The sequence below is a fragment of the Juglans microcarpa x Juglans regia genome, chromosome 7D (genome assembly GCF_004785595.1).
Source record: "Juglans microcarpa x Juglans regia isolate MS1-56 chromosome 7D, Jm3101_v1.0, whole genome shotgun sequence".
NCBI lineage: Eukaryota > Viridiplantae > Streptophyta > Magnoliopsida > Fagales > Juglandaceae > Juglans > Juglans microcarpa x Juglans regia.
Window position 1 is genome coordinate 24371354 of NC_054606.1, and position 21284 is coordinate 24392637.

The window sequence follows — 21284 nt, forward strand, 5'->3', positions numbered from 1 at the left end:
TTTCACCCTACCTCGGCTTATTAGATATATGTAATTATTCTCTTTCTAACTACAATAATACAAGTAGAGAATCTCGTAGGAAGAAACATATTCCAGCTCATTTTCCCTTACTTTTCACGTGGAAACAATTCAATGCTGTAAAAATTAAACGTTATTGCAGCAATAATTAAATGCCCCCAACTCTTATATATACGAAGCATTGATAAACAGCTTGCTTCATCTGTAACCACAAGCCAAATATCTCTCCCACAAAGTTGCGGAGACAATGTTGAAACCACAGCTATGTCTCCGGTCGCAGTTCTCCTCCTCCTCCTCGACCCAAACCCCCAGCTTCCTTTTGCACAAGCCATTATTCCTCCATGGAAATGGCAATAGTGTTACTTCCCTTTCAATACTTTCAATGCCCTCATTCCACAAGAAAAACAAAAATGTTCGAATCGCCTCCGTGCCTCGCAATAATGTTAAAGCCGTAGCAACGGACTCTACCGAGAAGGTTACCTCTGTTAAAGCCATTGTAACTGTGAAACTTACTGTTAATGCAGGTGATACACTCCTCTTGGAGCTTGTTAGCGCCCAGCTTGATCCTAGCTAGTAAGTACTCATGATGATTAATTCAAGATATTAATTACACCCAAAGAATGTAATTATTATATATTAAACGTTAATTTGAAGAATGACTGTGTGGCTTCCACCCTCCCCTCCATTGTGATGTATAAATTATGAAATTATTATTATTATTTTTTTCAAATTTATAGTTGGTTCGTTGTTCAATTTATACATGCTTTTCCTTCTTGATCAAATGGAACTTTGGTACCATCCCAATAATTTATTCTCAAGCATATATCCATTATCCATAGATTTTCAACTCATATTTTTTCAGGTTCTGCGTGTAATATTAATACCGCATTTTCCAATATTTTTGGTGGCACAAGACCACACTTCTGGGCGAAAAACTCATTTCCAACCAACTGTATGTAAAATTATTTACATCAGCCTATAGTCTCAGCACACCTCATGTGCTGAGTTAAAAAAAAAAAAATATCATGTGAGGTGTGAGGAGAGTGCTGCTGATGTATAGCCGCACTCCAATTTTATTCGTGGGTCCTCATATATAGTTGTGAATTGTGGGCAAAAATATCTCACAAAATAGTTTTGCCGCAAATGATTTTTATGGCTTTCGTTGCAATATGGGTCTATTTGTGAAGAGTTTTTACCGTCGGAAAAAGTCACATCCAAACATTTTGCTACGAGTTATATTCGCAGCAAATACTAAAAGATTTCTGATAAAAAAAATTTGTGAAAGCAAGAAAATGAGAACTTCTTGTGTTTTGTATTTTGCTAGGTTAGGAACAGTTTTTTCCTCATTGTTTAAATTAAGAGGGGACATTCTATACTTTTGCATTCCAATCAAAATAAGAAAGATCAATATAGCCTTCAAACTTTATTATATTTTAATTTTTATTTGATATTATCTGGTTATAATATTATTATATATCTTGATTTAGCTATTATCTCCAACATATGGTTCTAATTGTATTCTTGACATGATTTCCTCAACCAACAGAATCGGGGGACATGCAAAAACCTACTGTGTATATACTGATTAAATAATATTGTAAGTCATGTACTAGTACTGTATGCCTATTTCTATGTAAGTTAATAGAGATATTCATAAGGGCGAGCTAGATATATAAAGCATTAATCAACCTCGTAAATTTTCAAATTATGTAATGTAAAGTACGTATATCAATCAAGCTAGCTAGCTAGCAGCTAGACTCTAAAATTATGTAATGTAAAGGACGTAAATCTTCATATTATGTAATGTAACGTATTTATCAGACTCTAAAACGAAAACAATGAAGCTTGTTAGCTAGCAGCTATAGAGAGAGAGAGAGAGAGATGCGAAAGGCAAAGTTCTTTTTTATTTTTTATTTTTTTAACAAAGGGGCCGGGGTGGGGAGTTTCAAATTCAGAATTTTCATTTAGAGAATCATGTTATATGCTATCAGACCATTAGACTCTTGGCCAAAAGGCAAAGATGATTGTGATTGGAATTAAGGTTAATTTGTGCAATTACTGTACATGATATATGTCAGTCAGGCGCAAATGAAAGGGAGAAAAGTGCCATGCAAGTTGAAATCGACTATATATGGTCCCGGCCTACAACTTGAATCTAACGTATATATGTATGTATGTACTACATGTGATGGGGTGTGCATGCAGTAGTGCAAGCATCTAAAAGTATTAATGGTTGAATTTTGTTTTAAAAAATTAAACTAATATTACTGTTAATTGTAGTATTAATATAATAATTAATATATTTGTTAATTTTGAAGAGACGGGATTAGAGAAGGAGACAATCAAAGGGTACGCACACCGGACTCATGAAGATGAAGGGGAGCTGAAATATCAGTCAGGTTTTGAAGTTCCGGCAGATTTTGGAGAGGTTGGGGCCATTTTTGTGGAGAATGAGAACCGCAAGAGATGTATCTAAAGGATATTATCCTTAATGGCTTCCCTAATGGCCCCGTCAATTTGACCTGTAATTCATGGGTTCACTCAAAGCATGCCTATCCTCAGAAGAGAGTCTTCTTCACAAACAAGGTCAGCCAGCTCCTTCAATATTATGATCTCTAGTTCCTAATTTAACTACCATATACATTAAATTAATTAAACATGCATGCACATATACGTACAAAACATATCATATATATATATATATATATATACACACACTTAATAAAAGAAGGGTGGAGCCTCCAGACTTTATTGAGTGTCCTCACTGACAGAGGAAAATAATAGATACAAGGGCAATAAAATGAAATAACATCACCACTATAAACAAAAACAATAAGTACTTTAAAACCGAAATCTCAAATAAGTGGTGGGTCCTATCAATTATTGAAAAGTATTGTTAAAGTGGTGGGTCCCACATAGATGATCATAGTTTTCAATGCATAGAGCTTTCAAAATTAACCATTCTTACGATTTTAATTTATAATAATATATATTCTCTTTAGAGCGCTTTTTTATAGGAACTTCTGTCCTTTTGGATCATGATGATCGTATAATGTATATGTGTTGGATGTGGATCTACAGTCATACTTGCCATCAGAGACACCAGAAGGGCTGAGGAGGCTAAGAGAATAAGAGCTTATCACTTTGAGAGGAAATGGGAAAGGAGAACGAAAGACCCACGAGAGAGTTTACGATTACGACGTTTACAACGATATTGGAGATCCCGATAGTAGTGATGATCTTAAAAGACCGGTACTCGGTGGAAAGCAACATCCATATCCTAGGCGTTGCAGAACTGGACGCCCTCGCAGTGACAATGGTATGCATATATGTCCGGTCAATTATTATTACACGAGTGAGTAATGATATACATCACATTCCTATCTTATTTTTTAGGAAAATGTTATTCTCACAAAAATTTTCTACCGAATTGTATTTTATTTTATTTTATTTTTTAATATTTTTTTTTACTTAGGGATTAAGGAAGTGTTTTTAAATGAATTTATGATTTTTTTTATATTTTTTAAAATTATTTAAAGTGTTTAAAAAAATGATTGGAAAAAAGCAAAAAAAAAAAAAAAAAAACATTTGCTTTTCGGTGGAAGATTTCTACCGAGGTAGAAATCTTCTGTGGGTGTAGCAGTTTCCTATTTTTTATAAATCTGACACTTTTCATCATTCTTGGATCATATATTATTTTTTGAAAAAAAATTAAAAGGTGATGAACAATGACATCTTATAATAAGATAAAAGTGAAATACGGATCATGAATTTCATAGAATTTGGTACGTACATTCATAATATATGTATGCATGCAAGAATTGCAGTTTTTGGTAATTTAATTAAGTATATATGTCGGATATATAATTTGACAGATGGTTTCTAGATGTAACAAGACTTATATGATTAATTATTTTTATATATTTTTTGGTCGTAGTTGTCTATTATTTTGTAAAGATTAATTTATGTGTAATTAAGGGGGCCTAGTTTTTTAATTATATAGTTTTTCAAATAGAACATGAGAAATTAAGGCCGTTTTTTAAAAACATCTAGCGAGATGATCACGTAAGGGTAATTCTGAAAAGACGATATATATACATACACACACACACACACACACACACACACACACACATATATATATATATATATAATTTTGTAAGATAGACATAAGATGTAATCTTGATCAATCAATTATGCTATGGATTAATTAAGTTTTGATTTGTTTAGTCACATCTGAAAAAGATGTATCCGACTTGTTTTGTTCTTTGATGGTCCATGCCATGCCATGCATGCTTAATATTCTTATAATATTCGCCCGATCGATGTTGATCTTTGGGAGAGGTATTATTTTCAATTTGTGCTTCTCCGATATTTCTCTTCCTGAAAGCTTCGTCTCATACACTAACATGGGTGAAAGATTCCAATCCAGTTGTGGGTCTGTGACAACCAATGTATGCATATATGGTTTGATTTTAAGAGAAGGCATATAATTACATATATGCATCGATCTTTTAACATCTTTCAACGATAGTGACTTGCTTGATTGGTCTACTACTAGCTAGCGAGCTGCCTAAGACCCCCAAATAAAATCTTTCAATATTCTTTCTAAGGGAAAGAAATCACAGTTAGGACTTATTGATTCATTCAACCAGATAATTTCAAAAGTATTCAATTAATACATCTTATGTAATTTGCAATATCTTTAATTGATTTTTCATATTTCTCTCTTTTTATCTCGCAACACTTATCTTTTATTGAACTATCTTTCTCTTGTATGGTTTTTTTTTTTTTTTTGGTATTTAATCTCACAATTGGTTAAATTCTAATTTCTAATTAGCATATACTCATTTTAAGTCAAAAGCATGATTTTTTTATCGTCCTTTTCATTAGAAAGGGAAAAAAATTAGCATGCATGAGCTTTTTCTTCGCGTTTGGGTATCTTTATTTTTAGAATTCTTTTTCATAATTATACTATATATATATATATATGTTTGGGTTTTCTTGATGTTTGGTGTTGGGACTGCATGAAGCATCATGATTCTGAAATAGTCTCACTGTTTCTCACCACGTATTAATTATGTTGCATGCTATCATTCTATGAGTACATTTTCTATTTGTCATTATCAGTTTAATTAATATACAATATAAAAAATATAAATAGTAAAATCTACTTTTCAATATATAGTTTATAGAAATGTTTTGATCATACAATCATTTGAAGAGATAGGAACGCACTTTGTTTTTCAAATACATGATATATAGTTGTTTTTAGAATTTATTGACAATAATGATTATAATTGCTTCTAATAATGATTTGCAAAATTAGATTTAATACGTACCTAGATTGACAATGTCTCATTTGAGAAGCTAAGGCGTACAAAATCTTAATTATTAATTTTTAAAAAAATATAGTGTAAAAGTTAAATTTATTTAATTAATTTCTAAATATAAAAAGGACATCACTCAAAATTTTCATATACGGTCCTCTACACAGCTGTTGTTTTGCCTTACGATCATTCAAAATAATTCAAGATATAATAGGGAAGAAAAATAAAGGTTGATGGGATTGATGTAAAGGGACTCATAGTTCAATATGTTTTAAAAATGTATAAATGAAATGTCTCTAGGGTTTTCCAATTTAATTTTGCTGGGTATTAAAAAAATATAATAAAATAGAATGATAAAGAAATAAATAAAATATCATGACAATGTTAATAGGTTTTTTTTTCATCTCGAGCATGATATGTGATCTCCAAGACTTTCCGTGATCCTAAGGTTTACTAGAAGGTATATAAAGTAAAATATAACCTAACAGAACAATAATAGAAAGTTAAATATAAATTTGTCGCCTCAATAAATATGATTTAAGATGATAAATTTAAAATAACAAATAACAAATTTTGAGTAATAAATATAATCACAGTAAATATATATAGCTTTTCATTCATTTTTAATATGCAACTTCATTCTTTTTTTTCTCCTATGAACAAGTGCTTAATTTTTGCCAGATCCATTATCGGAGAAAAGAATTAGTAGCACCGTCTATGTTCCAAGGGATGAAAGCTTCTCGGAAGTAAAGGAGCTAATATTCTCCAAAAAGGCATTATACTCTGCTTTGCATGCATTTCTACCATCCCTACAGACCGCAGACAATGACACAGTCAATGACAGTGATTTAGGGACGTTCCCTTACTTCACGGCCATAGATTCACTTTTCAAACAAGGGGTAAACAAAGGATTGCTAAGCTCGCTTGCCCACTCCACCCTGCCGGACTGGATTCTCAAGTATATTAGTCAAGCCCAAGATATGTTGCGGTTTGAGACCCCAGAAACAATGGATAGTGAGAAAACTGACTCATAAAACTTATGTTTGATCCTTTCATCCTATGCAATCTTTCTTCAAATTGTTTTTTTTTTTGGCACGTGCAGGAGACAAGTTCTTTTGGTTAAGGGATGAGGAATTTGGCAGGCAGACTCTTGCAGGTCTCAACCCGTGTAGCATACGGTTGGTCACGGTATGAATTGCAGTCATTTACAATGAAAGATCTTGAATAAATAAGAATTGAGACAACTCTTTCTAAGAAAATCATTAAAGCTTTTAACACATACGAGTTATGCTAGATTTTATAGAATGCTTGTCCTACTTTCATCTCACTATGGTATCATGACATTATTTATCAACAATTAGATCAAATATTGTTTATAAAAAACTAAATCAAATTAAGACTAATTAATGGATAATACCATATCAGTAAATTAGGGTAAGGGAGGAAGATGTTGTATAATATTATATATTTTCTATATAATAGATATAAACATATGCACACATTTACAATGTGTACATTTTAGCATTATATTTGAAAGTAAATAAAGAAATAGTTTAACAGGATGATATATATATCATCTATTACGTCTATCGCTTAATAGAATTATTTATGATTAAACATGTGATGCGCGCACAAGTATGTAGTATGGAGTTAATTCTCTTAGTCCCAATTAATTAGATACAAGTACTGTGTACGGATCTTATTTATGTATACTAAACTTGTATGAAAATCATGATTTAGGAATGGCCCTTGAAGAGTAAGCTTGACCCAAAGATCTATGGCCCTCAAGAATCAGCAATCACTACAGAATTGATTGAACGAGAAATCAAAGGCTTTTGTTCTGTCAAGGAGGTAATTAACACCAGAACATAGACATAACTTGCACATGATATGTAACACCCCGTATTTCAGTGTATTTTTATTGAAGGATTATTTTTGATTGTTCAAAAATTTATCCTCTTATTTTAAAATTGGTTGGATTTTTAGTAAGTTTATTTCTATGATTTTAATTTGGTGAAAATTATTTTTATGTGCTTTCCAAATATTTATTTATTGTTATGCATTTAAATTGCTTTTAATATTTAAATTAATTACCGTGGGATTTAATTATTTCAATTTGACTTTACCATTACGTTTAAATTATTTTATTTAACTTGTGGTTTTAAAATCATCTCCGTTGGATCATTTTTGTGACCCAAGTTATGAGGATTGGACCTCATTTCTTTTCCCTCCATTTTTCTTTCCTTCCTTTTCTTTTCTTTCTTTTCTTTTTCTTCTTTATTTTTTTTCCTCCGCGCGCAGCTCCCTCTCTCTCCCTCTCTCTCCGTCCGTTCTTCCTCTCCCCCAGCACGCCACCGTCGCGCCGCCGTGCGCGACACCGCCCAGCCGACCAGCTCCCCCTCCCTCCGGCGACCTCACCTCCCAAATCTCAGCCCCTACCTCGCCGCCGGTAGCCCACACGCCCCCCACGAAGCCGCGGGCCACCTTCACGCCAGCGCCGCCGTGAGCCGGCGGTGGCCTTCACCGCCCAGCCCGCTAGCTTCCCCAGCCGCCGGCGACCTCACCCCACCAACCTCACCTCCATCCGTGCCGCCGTTAACCACCAGTAGCTCTTCGAAGCCGCGGCACTCTTTCCGCCGTTGCGCCGCCGTCGCACCGCCATTGGCCACCATTTTCCTACCACTTCATCCCCGACCTCTTGGCAACCCATTGGACCCAACCCCACCTCCGATCCGTCACCGGTGAAGCTCCACCAACTACATTTCTGATTTGGGCATTTTGGTCTTCTACCGCCCATTTCGCCGCCACCCACGGCAAACCACCGCCACCATTGGCTTCACCGACCTCTCTTGGCCCTACCCTACCATTTTTGGGTCTTCGTTTGTCCTCGTTGAAAAGTGGGTATCTGTGACCCACGGCCACAGTGTATTTTACACTGTGGTGTTGCTCAGACATCACCACTTGCAGCTTCGTGATCCTCCGGAAATTATTATATTGCACTGTAAGTATTTTCCTTAAAGAACTTTCGTGATTTAAATATATTTTTGCACTAACACATATTATCTGTGAATTGGTTTGTATTGCCGGACTGAGTCCGAGGAGTTTCGGGGGTCGGATGGATTGTGGAAGGAGTTGTGTGTTTGTTTGCATTATGAATTGTGGTTGTTGGTTGTTGGTTATGACTTGTTCACGTACATCGCATATTGCATGCATGATCATGTTTGTAAAGAAAACTGGGTTTTCGCATGATTGCATACATGTTCATGTGTTTATTGGAAATTGGATTTTCATATGAGTAAAAGGAAAAAAGACTGTAGGGATGGTGGTAAGCAGGGATGGTGGTTGTGTCCCGCCTGTGATTCCCGCCTACAGTGCTCTGTTAAGTATTCATTGTGTGTAAAGGAACTGTAGGGATGGTGGTAAGCAGGGATGGTGGTAGAGTCCCGCCTGCGATTCCCGCCTACGGTGCACGCGATAGGGATGGTGGTAAGCAGGGATGGTGGTTGTGTCCCGCCTGTGATTCCCGCCTACGGTGCACGGGGTAGGGATGGTGGTAAGCAGGGACGGTGGTAGAGTCCCGCCTGCGATTCCCGCCTACAGTGTCCGATAAATGGATTGTTTGTGTGAATCATTTTAGGAGAAAATGTTTTACGGTTATTTTGGGCCAAAATGGGATTTTTGGCGTGTGTTGGAAATAATCATTTTTCTGGGAAAAAATGATATTTTATGGCTAAATGTATTTTGCTATATTGTTGGTTGCATTAATGTATTTTTATCCCGAGAGTTGTTTGGTTTATACTTACCTGTGGTACCATTTTATGGTATCGCAGATTTTGATGCAGATGATGATGACGAGCCTTAGCTTGGCTCCGTTGGAGGAGTGATCTGGGATTGCTCCTGTTTAGTGAGTTATGTGTTTTTATCAATTTATGTATTTACCTTTTGTATTATATTTGGGATGACTGTATAATTTTTTTAAAGATAAATTGTGTTAAATATTTGTATTTAAATTCTGGTACTTATTTGACTATCCGCTACGTTATTTTATTTGTACACTGTTGCATGTACACACACTGGCACTTCGTTGGGATGTGTGACCGTGTTGTCACCATCCTGACGTCACGATTCCCTTATTTTTTTGTACGTGAGAGTCGGAGCGTCACATGATATATGGTCGTCAAAATCATGACCCCTTAATTCTTATAATTATCTATCATTCAAATATAAATATCGTGTTAGTTGTAATTATATACATGAATCATGCAGGCCATAAATGAGAAGAAGTTGTACATTCTAGACTACCATGATCTATTTTTACCCTATGTGAGCAAAGTAAGAGAACTTAAAGGCACAACTTTGTATGGATCACGAACGCTCTTCTTTCTTACCTCTGAGGGCACGTTAAGGCCATTGGCCATTGAGCTAACTCAGCCACCGATGGATGGAAAGCCACAATGGAGAGAAGTTTTCACACCCAGTTGGGATGCTACAGGTGTCTGGATGTGGAGGTTTGCCAAAGCTCATGTCCTAGCCCATGACTCCGGTTATCACCAACTTGTTAGTCATTGGTATATTTTCCACCTAACCCAACCCAAGCTTGTATGGAAATATGCCATACTTGTTCTATCCATGCACTAAAAGATCAGTTAATTTGGATCAAGCTGATAAAAATATATATTTTGGAGTGAATTCTGTTCAACAAATGGTGCTATAAAATAGGAAAAACAATGCACTTATACAAATAAACTACTGACATGTTTTATTCTTTTATCTGCTGAATTTTAGGCTAAGAACTCATTGTTGCACAGAACCTTACATAATTGCAACAAATAGACAACTTAGTGCGATGCACCCAATCTACAGACTATTGCTCCCTCATTTTTGGCACACTATGGCGATTAATGCTCGCGCTCGAGCAGCACTCATCAATGCAGGAGGGATTATTGAGAGCTCATTCTCACCTGGAAAGTATTCGTTGGAGCTTAGCTCTGTCGCTTATGACCAGCAATGGCAGTTCAACCTCGAGGCACTACCAGCTGATTTAATTAATAGGTGATTGATGATTAACCTTTCCTTATTAAAGTTTAATAAAAGTAATCAAAAGGAATACCATGTATTGGAAAATTTAATTAACTTGATATCCGATACGATCTATCTCCAAATATACTTACGAAATTCTTGACCTTGCTACTTGCTAGGGGACTTGCTGTTGTGGATTCAACTGCTCCACATGGACTAAAGCTAACAATTAAGGACTACCCCTTTGCTAATGATGGCCTTCTCGTTTGGGACACCATCAAAGAGTGGGTTAGCGACTATGTCAAGCACTATTATCCTAACCCAAGAGACATAGAATCAGATCAAGAGCTACAAGAATGGTGGACAGAAGTCCGAACAGTTGGCCATGGTGACAAAAAGGATGAGTCATGGTGGCCGGTCCTCAAAACCCGAGAAGACCTCATACAAATCATCACAACAATCGTATGGGTGACTTCTGGTCACCATGCAGCCGTGAACTTTGGACAATACATCTATGCTGGTTATTTCCCTAATCGGCCTACCATTGCTAGAATCAATATGCCCTCTGAAGAAGCTTCTGAAGAATTTTGGACCAACTTCTTGAGAAAGCCTGAAGGTGCACTCTTACAATGCTTCCCTTCACAAATTCAAGCAACAAAAGTCATGGCTGTTTTGGACCTACTGTCACATCATTCTCCAGATGAAGAGTATCTAGGGGAGGCAATAGAGCCGGCATGGGCTGAGAATCCACATATAAATGCTGCCTTTGAGCGATTTAATGGGAGGTTGAAGCAGATTGAAGGGATTATTGATGAGAGCAATGCCAACAGGGACTTGAGGAACAGAAACGGGGCTGGGGTTGTGCCATATGAGCTTTTGAAACCCTTTTCCGAACCTGGAGTGACGGGAAAGGGAGTTCCCTACAGCATTTCCATTTGAAATGGAAAATGCACATATTAGGGTGCAGTTTCATATATAGGTTATAAAGAGCTTTTGTGCGTTGTTATATTTCGAAAAATAATATTATGGGGTGAACCATATGTGTGAGACCCCAATATTAGTGTGCTTTAATTTATTTATTAGTACTATTATTGTTTGTATTATTTTATTTTATATTATATTATTGTGGTTATTTCTATTTTATTGTATTTTATCTTATTTATATTTTTGGTTTGGGCCTTTTGTGTAGTGGGTTAGGATAGGGGTTTGTGTGTTGTGTACTAAGTTTTTGGGCTGAAAAGGATGTAGGAATCAGGCCCAGCCCGTGGGTGTGAGGAAGCCCATCCCCCTCCTCCTTAAACGGCGCCGTTTTGCGCTACTAGAGTTAAATAGGAACCCCTTTGTATCACCCAGCGCCCCCCCCCTCAGGCCCCTCTCTCTCTCTCCCGTTTTCTTCACCCTGTACACCGACCACCACCTCTCGCTGCGTATAGGGGCGGCGCAAAGGAATTGTGTAGTCACAAATGGGCAATGCCCTAGTCGGATTATGTATCTCGTTGGGGCTAAGGGTTGTCGGTGTTTGGAACCTCCTTCGCGATGCCTATGAGATAGCGGCAGAGGGCTCTAAAACCCACTGGCCGTGGCGCACGGCGGTATTCTGGTGAAAAACAAAAAGGAGGAAAAAGTGAGTTAGCAGTCGGTGGCAAAAGGAGGATGGAGACACCTTGCCCCATTGCCTCCTTGCTGGCAACACTCGCAGCCGTAGCAACTAAAGGCTATAGAAGAATGGTGTGGCGTTGCAATGTTTTAAGGAAGAAGAAGAAGGTTTCTTTTGACTTGTAAAGTGTTTGGGCCGTGGCCTTGGACCAGTCCAAGAGAAAATAAATGGGCCACTATTGTGGCCTAGCCCGGTAATAATAACAATAAAAAAAAAAAAAAGAAGAAGGGGAAGGTATCGGGCCTGAACAGTAGGCCCAACCCAAGTCAACCTATGTTTGACCAATGAATTGAACCAGGTCTTAGCCTAGTGTACTAGACTGGTCCGGTCCAGTCCAGACCCAGACCGATTAGATTAGATTATATTATAATATTATTTGTTTATTAAAAAAAATCTGAAATTTTATTTTATTTTATATAATGCATGTAGTAAATTTTATTAAATTCTCTATACATGTTATTATTGGTACATACATGTATTAAATTAAATTTTATGCATGTTATTATTGTTAAAGACATGCATTAAATTTTATTAAATTTTCTATACATGTTATTATTGGTATATACATGGATATCAAATTAGATTTTATGCATGTTATTATTGTTAAATACATATATTAAATTTTATTAAATGTCATATTCATGTTATTATTGTTAAATACATGTATTAATCTTATGTACATGTTATTATTATTAAATACATATATAAATTGTTTATTTTGGCTCTCATTATTATGCCATGTATATTTGTTAATCTAATATGGGGCAGATGATTTACATCAAAATTAAAGAAAAGATTGGTTGCCCAAAGGTATAAGATTTTATTAATTTTGGTGAAAATTCATTAAACTCTATAATAAGATGGATAAAGTTGGAGTGAATAATTTGAGTGTCAAGATCTACTTCCAAATGAGGGTCTTGATGACACTACAAGTTCATCCATTAAAGTAAAAGTTGGGTTGAACAATTTGTATCCCAAAGTTTACTCCCAAAGGAGAATTCTGGTGATATAGCTAGTTCATCTATATAATTTAAAGTTGGAGGGAACACTTTGTATGTCGGAGTTTACTCCCAGAGAAGAATTCTGGTGATACAGCTAGTTCATCCATATAATTTAAAGTTGGAGGGAACACTTTGTATGTTAGAGTTTACTCCCAAAGGAGAATTCTGATAATACAACTAGTTTATCCGCAGAATTTAATACTAGTGAGAACACTTTATGTATCAAGATCTACTCCCAAAGGAGGGTCTTGATGACACTGCTAGTTTATCCATAATTGATTAAATTCTGATTATTGTTTTTGAGTATCGAACTCAAAGCATTAATGTGATTAAAATACTTTTCTCGCAATAAGTATACAAATATTTTTACAAGATTTTCTGTACAGAATTGACCCTAGTATAGAAAAACATGAGCATTTCAAATTTACACTAAGAGTTGTAGACCCTTGTTTATCAATTTTAAGTCTTTACATTAATTATTATTGAGAATAGTGATAAGGGTAAAAAAAGTACAACATTTTAAGAATATTGGATTAATTACTAGATATCAAACTATAAGAATTTCTTAGTTTTGTACATAATGGTTTACTTCAGAGGCATTATTATTTCATTAAAGTAATGAAATATGAAAAAGTTGATAGCATGATTGTTAGCTAGATACAAATTTATTTTGCTAATTTGTATGAAAAATCATTTGTTTCTTACGGGAAAGGAGGGGAATGATGGTGATGAAAATATAAGAATTGTGTCAATTGAAGTTTGAAAGAAATAATGACACATGAAGTACCGTAAGTATGAGACATGATTCGAAGGGAAGAGTAAACTGTTTTTCTGTATAAGTTTCAAATCAAATTCTATAAATGTTGATACTTATTTTAGGTTTTGGACTTGAGCACAAATGTTCAAATTTTTTAAATTGCTTCAAAATGTCATTTATGTTTGTTCCAATTTTTGTTTGAATAAAATTTGTATTTATCATGCCTTCTAGTGTTTTTGTTAAAAGTTTTTCATTTTCACACTTGAGGCATGTATTGGAACCAAATGAAAAATGATTTATGAATTTTTTTTTTACAATTTGTGGCATAAAATTTGAAACATAATTTGTGACATAAAAGTTTGGAAAATATTTTCAAGAAAAATTATAGAGATTGGTAAATAAAATATTTTTCGCATTTAGATTTTCTAATCTCAGGATGTGTATTGATTTGTATAAAAGGAAAAAATAAATCAAATGTATCAAGAAAATATGATACGAGGAATAGAGAGTTTCTAATGATAATGCATATAGACGCATGTAAATTTTTTTTCTATAATGTTTGATAGATATAAATATTTCATTACTTTCATAGATGATTTTCATGGTATGGATGTATCTATCTACTACATGAGAAGTCTCAAGCCATTAGTAATTCTTGAGGTACTTCTCATGGGGAGGAAATGCAGCTAGGCAGAAATGTGAAATTCATCGAATTGGATTGAAGTAGTGAGTGCCAGGAAAAATATTATGAGTTAGGTCATAACCTTGACTTATTTTGTTAATTTCTTGAAAAGATATGAAGTTAAATTATTAAAGACAATAGTATATATATTAAATTTTGTTCCTAGTAAGTAGTCTCAAAAACTTATTTTGAGTTGTGGAGTGATAGGATACTTGATTTAAGGCTTATACATGTATGAATAGTCAATCTAAAGTAAGGCCTTACAATCCAAATGAAAAGTCAGATTCCTTATGGTTGACAAAATCAGTGAGAGTATAAAAACTAGAGATGTGATTGTTGTGAAGTGCATTCTTGTACTTCGAAAATGCTTATAGTTCATTTTATGATTATCTTAATGATAACATGGAACAACAAGCAAATGATCATCTACCTCATTAGAGAAACACCATTGAAGAATTGGCCATGGAGACATGACAAAAGGCAACTTCATATGATCTTCTTGATTTGATTTTTAGTTTGATTGCGTGGTGTATTTTTCAAAAATCTGAATTTGACATAGAAATAAATGAAAGGTCGCATATGTTTTCACAAGTTATAGAAATAAGTGATTTTATAAAAGACCAATGCATAAAAGAGTGATTGAAATCCATGAATCAATATAAAGTCTATAATTTTGTCTAAATTGTCCAAAATGTATAAAAGTCGAATGTAAATGGGTGTTGGAGACAAAACCCTGACTTTAAAGGTAATGTTGAACCATATAGAGTCAGACTTGTAATTGAGGATTTTACTCAGAAATGAGCATTGATTAGAAAGAAGTTTCTAATAAACCAGAAAGAACTCATTAAGAATCACTATTGCATTAGTAGCTCATTATGTTCTAGAATTACATCAAAGGGATGTGAAAACAATTGTAAAATGCAAGTATGAAGTCTATAAGAAACGAATAAAATGATTACTTAGAAAGGTAACAGATTTTTTGAAAAACTGGTATCTGAAATTTGATAATACCAATATTGTTTTGGAATTAAGAAAAATATTGCTAATGTATATATCCGTAAGTCAGTGGGAGTATATTTATATTTATGGTCATGCATGTATATGACGTTTGGCAACTATGAATTGTGGCTTGTTGTATGACAGTAAAGTTATGTCTCTAAAGAACTTTAAAAATAGAATTCATGAATGTGACATCATTCGTAATTAAGATTGAATTTTAATACCAAGATGATGACTATTAGGATTGTCTGAGTATAGTTGTATAGAGTTTTGAAAGATTTTACATGAAGAACTATTGTTCAATAGATGCTTTAAAAATAAAATGTGACATACTCAGTATTTTATAGTGTCCACAAAATGATTAGGTTGTTAAGAAAATTTTGTATATGATTGTTATAATAAATCTAATGATTGCATAAACCATATAAAGTTGAATGTCAATTTTTCAGTTGACATTCTTGGTTGTTGCCAAACTAACCTAATTTGACCCAAAAGTTGTGAAAAGAGTGCAATGTTATTTGCAAGAAATTAAAGATTATATTGTTGCTTTAAGAAGAACTGATACTCTTAACGTAACTGGATATTCAGACCCTTTTTTGTGGGATTACTCTAATGATGAAAAATACAGTTATGATTATGTATTTTTCTATTTAGTAGAGTTATTTTATGAAAAAGTATGAGGCAAATATCTTACTGCTTCATATGCAATAGGGATTGAGTTTGTGGTATGCTTTAAGGCCACAATATATGGTATCTGATTGAGGAAATTTATCTTAGAATTTAGAATTGTCGACTTATAGCCAAGCCGTTAAGGATAAAGTACAGAAACAAATATGTCCATAACAATAGTGTGTTAATGATTATATTTTAAAGGACATGTTGAAAAGATGGGTCATATGCTTATACCCATGATGTGAACAGGTTAAAGAGATCACTGATATGCTGAGTATTTTATTACTAGAAATTAAAAGATATCTATTATGGTTGTTTCTGTTTTTTTGTCTTTCCACTTTATATGTACATTGAATGGTATGGATAAATGATGGCAAGATAATGTCTACGATAGACATGAATTGGAACCCAAGGTATTACGGTATTTGCCTTAATTATCCCAATTAAAGATCGTGTTAAATTAAGTTACTGGTGTTGTGGTACATGGAAGGGAATTTGTTGATCATATAATAAAGGACCGTCATGACTCGCATTGGTAGCTACTTTGACATTGATATTACGGAACTCATGAAATGTATTTTAAGCTATGAAAGTTTCAGGAAATGAATTTGCGCAGTATGATTAATTTCCTATGATAAACCGATGAACGGAAAATTTTATTTTATGGGCGTATGGGGCAAGTGGGAGAATGTAAGAGTTTTATTTAAACTCAATGTCCCATACACCCATCTTGATAGAGTTTGGAATAGTTCAAAATTTATCAGTTAATAGATGAGTTATAATGGGATAAGAAAACTCCTAAGAGATAAGATTAACTCTATATCTCAAATCATAGTCAAGCACAAAGTCTTAGATTTCTTGATAGTCAGAAGTCTATAAATAGCACTGAGGGGTTAAAGGGTTCTCACCTACTACATCAGAGTGCCTCTAGCCATCAGGAGATACTTGTGAGGCTAAGTTGCTAGGGTGATTCTTCTCTCATAGTCAGATCAAATTCTTCATCAAACAGATGCATAAAGGTACGTGTTTAATTACCATTGTTTTATTATTGTATATCATAGAAAATAAAGATCTAATTATTAATATTCATGTTAAAATATTTAACATCCTGCGCAACCCAGCGCCACTGCAGCCAGCCTACGCCGACAACTTCACCAGCTTCCCTCGCCGGCCTTCTCCCTTCCCCCAGCCACTGAAGCCTTCCTCTTTCTCATTTCTCCCCGGGTAGCACCTCCCTCTCACGGGTTGTCTCTATCTCAGCCCAGACCCACCACCTCTAGCACGCGTCGCTGCCCACAAGCACGTCGAACCTTCACCCCTTGGCCATGCCTTCCTCCACTAGCAATCGACTAGCCCAACCGAGCCTCCTTCTCCCTTTCCCCAGTTCGAAGCCCATGTTCCAGCCCCTGGAAGCCCATGGCGCTGCTGTGCTCCGCCCAACACTGCCACCAAAGGACCACCGTGAGCCCTCCAGACCCACGTAAACCCAACCAAGCACTTAGCCTCTCAGATCCACCCAAGCTAAGCCTAAATCTCTCTGTTAGAGTTTTGCCCCGCCGCAGCAACCTTGTCCTCCACTCACCATCGCCCCAGATCCACCATCCCTCTCGTGAGAAACCCATTGGTAGTCCTCAAGATTCGCCACTACAGCCATGCACCTCTGATGCTTCGTTGCTTTTGGTGCCACCTCGTTGCGGCGCGCGCACTTGTCCAATCGCATGACACCGTAGACCGACGCTGTGTTCGATTATCCAGAAATTTGCCTGCCCACACTGTAAGTAATCTTCCAATGTGATTGCTTTGGGATTAGAATTTTTTTTTTATCGCTAACACTTTTCTGCAGTTTAGTTGGGTTGAGATGGGCCTTAGGCCCGATGAAGTGTTGGGCTTGATATGTAGTAGTGATTAGAGTTGGGCCATGGCCTGGAAATGGAGATTGGGATTACACGTGTACTTGGTTTGTGTAACTATGAACTCGAGATTGCTATGATACTATATGATGCTATGTTGTATGATGAGTGTTCTGCCATATCATCTAATATCTGTTTGTCATGCATTTGCATACATTTCTTAATATATGTCTTGATTATTTAACTGTGTTATGTTTTGTCATGTGGCATGACTTGAAAATTGGGTTTTCGTGTCTTGGTAAAATTTTGTGGGTGTGTGCATATCATGATCCCAAGCGGAGATGAAAGATGATCTCGGTGGAGTTTCGTTGGTCACTCGGGAGTGTAATAAACTGATGTGATTTCCCTTGTGTTGTTGTCGGGCGACAACGAGCTCAGACAAGACAAAAACGCTCGTGCCGACTCTGTGGCCCCTCGCTGGAGGGGGTTAGAGAATGCTTGGTCATGGTACGCGCCGGGTGCAGAGTTGGGCATTGCTCGTTATGTAGTCATACGCACAGTCGTTACCTTTGGTGTGGCGAAGAGAGTCAGGATATAGGGATGGCCTCGAAGGGAGACCTTGGTGTACACTAAAATAAATGGTTATGGTTGTGCTAATGGGGTTTTTGGCGTGTGTGATTATAATGTGTCTTATTAGAAAAGGGGTGGATTTGTTCCTGTATGTTTTACTGTGTGGCTGTGGATATGTTGGTTGTTTTAATCTCTTGAATGTTGTTTCGTTGCTTACTTGCTGAGATTTCATAATCTCACTGTGGTGTTTCAACGTATGGTTCCGTCATATGGAATCACAGGCGGGACTCTACCACCATCCCTATGGTTCCTTTTCACACAACAAGTACCTATTAGAGCACTGTAGGCGGGAATCACAGGCGGGACTCTACCTCTATCCCTACTTACCACCATCCCTACCGCATGCAGAATCCTTGCTTACCACCATCTATACAGTTCATTTTTCCTCTCTTAAACCGTTCAATCCATTCCTTTCAAACCATACCCAAAATCATTTCACATAAAAACTCAGTTTTCATTCACAACACATGAGCATGCATGAAATGATGCAATAAATGCCAAGATGCCAAACCCAACATAAATGCACGCACGCATAATTCAATTAAATAAACAACCCATCCTTACATCCAACCGACCCTGATACTCCTCGGACTCAATGTTCGGCACAACCAACCAGACTGCAGAAGATTTGTTAGTGCATAAAAATATATTTAAATCTCAAGAAATTCTTTGAAAAATTACATTCAGTGCTAAAATATAATTTTTGAATGATCGAGGAGGTGCTAGAAGTGGTGGCACAACAATGTAACAGTGTATTTGGACTATGGCTGTGGGTCTCAAAAATTCAATTTTTGAATGGGGACAAACGAAAACTCAGGAGGGCTACAGAAGGGTTTAGAGGTGATGGTGAAGCTACTGGTGGTGGTGGTTGGCCGTGGGTGGTGGCGTGGGCGACGGTTGAAAGCCAAAAAGCACAAATCGAAAAATGCAATGGATGGACTTCACAAGTGGGGGATCGGAGCTGAGGAAGGATGGTTTGGGTGGCTGGAGGGTCGATGGGTGTGTGGTGAATAGATGGTGGCCAATGGTGTCGCGATGGCGGCATGGGTGGTGGCTGACGGCGGCATGGGTTGGGCTGAAAATGGAGGGGGATGGTCACTAGCCGGAGGGGAAGAGATTGGGAGGGGCGGTGTTGGCTACACTGGCGTACGATGACACACTGGAGCGGATGAAGAAAACGAACGGGGAAGGGGAGGGGGTGTCGCGCACAGGAGGAAAGAAGCAGAGGAAAATAAGGAGAGAAAGAAAAGTGGAGAAGGAAAGAAAAAAGAGGGGAAAAGAAATACTGAGGGAAAGAAATGAAGTTCAATCCTCACAACTTCGATCACAAAAATAATCTCACGAAAAGAATTTCAAAACAGTAAGTTGAATAAAATAATTTAAACACAGTGACCAATTAAAGTAAAATAATAAAACAAATCCAGCAATACAATAATTTTAAAGTCCAACATTAAACTAATTTAAAGTAAAGAACAATTTAAATGCAATTTAAATGCAAAACAATAATTAATACCAAGAAAGCACATCATAGTAAATTTCACAACTTAAAAATCATAAAATAAATCCAACGAGAAATCCGATAAATTTAAAGTAAGAGAACCAATATTTAAATTATTTAAAAATAATCCTAAAATTAAAATACACTAAAATACGGGATATCACATCCTCCCCCTTAAATAAAATTTTATCCTCGAAATTGGCAAGGTAAAACATTAACGCTAAGGCAGTTACAAGATACAACCCCGAACACGCTTAAGAAAATCTCATGACCACCAACATCCAGTGAATATGGGTACCGCTTGCACAACTTTTCCAAAACCCGATAATAAACCACACAAGGCATCCATTATGAAAGATCAGATTAGACCCATACCTACCATAACTCCAGTGTCTTGAGTCTTTGGAACCTTGTCGCTAGCACTACCAAGAGTCACCACGTACACCCGAGCCTGGACTACTTGCCTCTGATTACTTCTACCATCGAGATGACCACCTCAATTCCCTTGGGTCCGATTAGGGCACTCACGCGCAGAGTGCCCCGTTTGACTGCACTCAAAGCATTGGTTCCTACCCTGATGACACTCGCCCTCGTGGGCTCTGTTACACCTAGTACAAATTAGAGTTCAGCCTCCCACACGTACACCGGAGGCTGCCTCCGATCGGGCCCCAATCCTCTACACAAACTTTTGTGGCGACTCGGAACTACTCCCTTCACCATCAACGTTTAGCCATTTCTGACTTGGAGGGGAGCCTACCACAACACCTCGCTCTCGCTCAGCAATAGAGGCCACCGGGACCAACCTCTGAAAGTTCTAGATTTGTAGGCATGCGACATGTTTGCGGATCTAAGGGCGCAACCCTTCCTGGAAACGTTCAGCCCGCATCTCTTCGGTGGCCATAAGATAAGTCACAAATCGCCTGAGCTCTATAAATTTCCAGGCATACTGCTTAATAGTCATATCCCCTTGGACCAAGTTATTGAATTCCTATGCCTTTTGCTGTCACACAAAAACAGGGAAGAAACGGTCGTCGAACTTTTTCTTGAAGTACTGCCAAGACACAGCCGCAAAAGATGCCAACTCCATCTCTAGGAGTTCTCGCTTAGTCTTCCACCAATTAGCCGCTTCACCTTGCAGCAGGTAACTCCCATACAACACCTTCCGAGCCTC

General features: G+C 36.5%; 1 pseudogene; it reads left to right on the forward strand.

Annotated features, from left to right (window-relative positions):
- Window positions 1-221: 221 nt before the first annotated feature.
- On the forward strand, window positions 222-11470 carry LOC121238431 (annotated as a pseudogene).
- Window positions 11471-21284: the final 9814 nt, after the last annotated feature.